Raw genomic sequence first — 5,345 nt, 5'->3', positions numbered from 1 at the left:
GAACTGCAAAGAACTAGTTAAAGCCCCAAAGACTAATGATAACGTTACTGTATAAAACATTCCCTATTCTTCTGTTTACATATGCATAAGTGTGTATTTGCAGCAGACTTGGCCATAGATTGGGGAAGATGAAAGAGAATAACTATCACAAAAGAACAACTGAAACTGAACTTTTCTGCCTGGGCTTTGGTCTCCTACTACCTTGCCCAACTTCTTTTCCTTTCACTTACTCAGTGTCAGCCCCCTAATGTATTATGCATAGTAGTCAGCTCCATTCTCTGCCCTCACTACATAGTTGTGCGTACTTAAAGCCTCACCCTCCATGTTCCAACTTACTGTACTTTGGGCTGTCTGCCCTGGATCTCATTCACCCAGCTCTAACTAGCTTCTGCAAAGGGAAGGCAGCCATGTAACCAGTGCTTCCCTACTATGTTTGCCAGATTTAGCAAATAAAAATATAAAATACTCAATTAAATCTGAATTTTAGTTAAACAATAAATAATTTTTTAGTATAAGTACATTCCAGTTATTGCATGAAACATACTTATATTAAAATTGTATTTGTTGTTTATCTGAAATTAAATTTAACTGGGCATCCCATATTTTATCTGACAACCTTATTTCCTCACTGACATGAATTAAGCCAGCTTCCTTCAAATATAAAACTAGTTATATTAATTTGGGGTTGAAATGCTTTTTTTTCTTTTATTAAATTTAGCATCTAGAACATTGCCTGACATGCAGTGGGTGTTCAATAAATATAAATATTTGTGAACAAATGACTGAATAACTCTCTTTTTACCTTTGAGGCAGTTTATAATGGCTAAGCTATTTGTTGTTTCAGTGCTGGGCACTGGGGCAGTGAGGTACGGGGGACAATGATACAAAAGTACCTCTCTCCCAATCTGTTTTCTAAAATATTGTTTAGAATTGAGCCGTTGTCATATTATGAATGATATTATTATCTGATGGAAAAATTATTGGCGTGAAGAGGAACTAGTTTAAGAGACTTGGAATGAATTTAAAATTTGACTACTTAGCATTTTTTTTTTTGGTAACATTTAAAATATCTTTTTTTGCTAAGATAAATGCATTGGATAAGTCTTTGTCTTAATTTAAAATAGTTTATAGCTTTGTCAGAAGTATAAAATTCTAAATTTTGATCCAGATTTTCTTATTCCTCTTTGTGTTTTTTAACTGCCTGCCACGTAACAGGTATTCAATTAATGTTGGAAAAAAGAAGAAAGGAGAGAAGGGAGGGAGGGGTAAAGTAAGGGAGGAGATATAGTGATTAGTAGGGAAGAATAAAGAGAAAAGATAAATACTTCAAATTAAATGCTTTTTAAAAAATGATTTCGGAATAAACAAGACCTGAAGAACCATCAAAAGTGATTATTCTTATTCCAAAGATCATAAGAAGTTCAGGAATTCAGTTTCAGGAAAAGTCACTCTAATCATTTTTTTTATTGTCACTATATGCAAAGTCACTGCGATAAACAGTCTTATATAGGTGGAAAGAAAGTATTTGCCTTCAAGAAATGTACTACCTAGGATTTGTAGGAGTGAAAGAAAGGGAATAAAAGAGAGGAATGTAGTATTTAATAAGCTCGATTTAAGATAAAGTAAAATGCGTCATAATAAAGGGACAAAAAACAAACGAAGAAGATCATGTCTGCTTGCAGATATCAGGAGAGGGTGTATCATTCGAATGTGCTCTGACTGGAGTCAAAGGAAAGGTGCTCTAAGTTAAGAGCATAGCCTGAGCAATGACACAGAGGTAGGAAAATCCAAAGTCTATTTTGGAAAAAGTAAGTGCAAAGATCTTAGATGGATATTACAATGATAATCCTAAAAACTCTTACACCCCAAAGACTGATATTAGCAATTATAGAATAAAGCCAGATTAAAAGACAAATAAGTTCAAGCATCTCAGAATCCTTTTTTGAATAAAGTAGACTAAGATTACACACAAGCATGCACATATATACATACATATAAACACACATAGACATAAATATATAACATTTTAAAAAGTGTTTTTCCCCATTGTAAAAATTTGCTTGGCCTAACAGCACTTTAATATCTTTATGCCAATTATATCCATGAGCTCCATTATAGTAGTAAAAATTTGATTCACATAGGAACTCTGCAGTTGGGTTCTTGGAACATCTTCCATGTGCTTTTTGTTAAATAATATGTCAGAATATCAAGAGAACTGAGTTATAATGCTCAGCACTGGAATGCTGAATCTTTAGCTACATATGCCTTCCAGCTACAATTTCATGTTTTTTTGAAAGACTAATCCAGGCATTACATTATTGTCAGTGCCTCCCAAAATACTCTTTGCCAATTATTCTGCTTGTTTTCAAAGGTTTTCTTAGTACAGGTATTTCCTGTTTTATTTCAGAATTAATGATAAATGATAGGCTTTTGAAGGTTTAGAGAATGAATTGTGGTCCAAGAAACGTTTTTTTATTATTGGATAGGTATTGCCTAAACTGTTCCAACAGTTTTCCTTCTCTCAAGTTGAAAAGGTAATTATTTTTTTCCATAGTCATACATTCTTGAGGACTTAAAGAATATATTTTGAGAACTTCATTTGCAGAATATATTTTGAAAATGAAACAATGCTCTTTCACAATGAGTAAAAGTTTCACTTTTACATTTATTAAGTTCTGAAGCATTGTCTCTCTAATAGCAAACATCCTCATACTTAATCATTTTAATATGGGTTATTGCTTTTTTTCTTTTTAATTGCCCAAAAACTTAAAAGAGGAGAAACATTTTTGAATGAACGAGTACCTCTTTTAGGAAGGATCAGTCAATTTTTTTTTCAATATCAGCATTGCTAGTGATGGTATGGTCTGTAGAATGTCAGTTTCCTTTTATTTTTTTCCTTTAAGGAAATGATAGTATTTCAAGATGTCGTAAGATCAATTAAACAGTCCTGTTTCCTGTGCTAAAGGCTGCCAGTGCAAAAACTGAAGAGCAAAGAATATGCTTGGGACTTATTATTATGAAAAAGACACATGCAGCTCAAGTGCAAAAATTAGTTTTATTTTTTTACCTGAGTTAATCATAAGGAAAACTTCTTCCTTTGGATCCTAGAGATATTCTTCTTTATCCCTAAAATAGTGCCTGGAACTCACTATCTTCCAAAGTTCTGTGCCTGTCTGGTGCCTCCTCTGACTCAGTACACTATGCTCATGATCAGGATGCTCTCTCTGGCCTTGACCGAATGTGACTGGCACCACTCGCGATCCCTACAAACCTGGGCAGAGAACCAAAGAATCACACCTGGCACTCTGGTCCTATCCAAGGAAGATGAAAACAGAGCATGTTGAACTTTGACTGCCAACACGACCAAGGCTGCTTGGTCCTTTGCACGCCTTTGTTCTGGTCCTGAAAGATCACAGAGACCCAAGGTCACACCCAAACCTGACAAAGATCCTCTTTCTTCTTCTTGGACTCTGTCACTGCCTCTGAGGTTTGAAAGCTAAACTTATGTTTGCAGCACTTTTTTAGACCACCAGTTCTACATTACACCTGAAAAAAAAGTTTGTGTGCGTGCGTATATCCACACACACAGAAATTTATATACATATATATGTATATTCTAAAAGTGAACTTTAAAAACTTAAGATAGTATTAATTTCGGAATTTCATTGTGGTGCTGTGCTCCTTTGGGCAACAGTTATGTATTTTAATACATTGGTGATATCGATGTCCTTACATTTATCGAAGTTATTGAATTGCTTGTCACAACCACCTGGTGGGTTGGCAGTTAGGTTTACACGCTGAGAAGTAGGAGGAAAAGTAGTAATGATTAAAAAGACATTTGAGTGCTACTTTGCCTCTGGCTGGTTTACTTTGGATATCATAAGCCCTTTTTTCAGGATCTAATATTTGGGAGTATGCTTGAGAAAACAGAGCTTCAGGAAAAGCTAAGAATGACCTCTCTTTGGCTGACTCATTCTGACTTTAAAGTAATATGTCTTTACAGAACATGCTAAGAGTTCAAAGTCTGTTTTTGTTTTTCTCATATTTCCTATTATAGAAGAAAAACAATACCATAACCTATTCATTTGTTTAATTCCCACTTCTATTTCAATGGGAAAAGCACTGAATCCTCTTGTTATAAAAGCATGATAGCTTCGATCCTGTCTTACAATCATCTTGGTATTCTTTCAACCCTACTAGCTGCAGGAGTAGAATTAAGGTTCTTATCAGATAGGCTGTTACTAGCCTGGTATTAAGGAACATAGACAAGAACATAAGAATATTCTGTGGTGGCAGGACCATGTCACAGGAAAAACATAGGCTTGGGTTAGAAACCTGGACAAAACATTTAACTTTTTGGAGTTTAAATTTCCCCCTGTGAAATGGCGATAATGCCTGCCTTATAGTGTCTTCATTATGATTAAAAATCTGACTGTAAAACTTCTCGAATTATCCTTAGCACATAGTAGGCACTCCGGCATTTTCCACGGGTACCTTGGTATAATTAGCAAATTTGTCCTATCTATTCTCAGGCCATTTTTGAAGTATAATTTCAAAATTCTGTTTTGTCCAATTTCCTCCTTCAGATTCTACTGCTCAATTACCTCAGGACCATCAAGGCTTCCTTGTTACTTTTCAGATTCCTAATCTTTGCTCTTTATAAATTTTCAAAATTCTGTTTTCTATTTCATATCATGCAACTCATAACCTTGCTCCTACAAGGTCCCATGGTTCTACTTTCCTGTTTTCCTCCAGTGCTTCTCTGCTGCTGCAGCAGGAAGACAAAACAGATCCCCGAATCAAGGTAACTTCTTAGTATCCCCTGTATCAATTCTCCAAACCAGCTGAATGTTGGGAACACTGAGAAGCTGTTTACACAATAAATGTGTTGCGTGAATATATCTATTTAAATATGTTGTGAAGATTCCGATTCTGTAGCACACAGGAATGAGCGTGGTGATCTGTCACACATTTAGATGGACCAAATCAATCACCTCCAACTCAAAAATATAAGGGAACACTCATTTCCCCTTTGTTTTACTTTGTAAGTCTTCTAAGATCCTAGTTTTTTTCTAATTTATTCTTAGTCACTGGGCATATTCTTAATCCTCTTGTTCTGACAACTAAACCCTTTGGCTTTTGCCTAGAGCCTCCAGTTTGCCAAATCAAACTTTTCTCAGAAAACTTTCTCTAGGCCTCATGTTCCTCTCTTCCACCTCTTCTCTAAACTTGAAGAAACGATCCATTCTCATCAGCCCTGAATGCCTTCTAGTCTTCTTTCCTTGCCAGAAAGCCCCTCTGGATTCTTATCTCTGAACTGTCCTCAGTGCCATCGCATTCTCCCC

This window comes from Pteropus alecto, unplaced genomic scaffold (genome assembly GCF_000325575.1).
Source record: "Pteropus alecto unplaced genomic scaffold, ASM32557v1 scaffold95, whole genome shotgun sequence".
Classification (NCBI taxonomy): domain Eukaryota; kingdom Metazoa; phylum Chordata; class Mammalia; order Chiroptera; family Pteropodidae; genus Pteropus; species Pteropus alecto.
The sequence above is the reverse complement of the archived record's forward strand: the minus strand, read 5'-3'. Positions refer to the sequence as shown.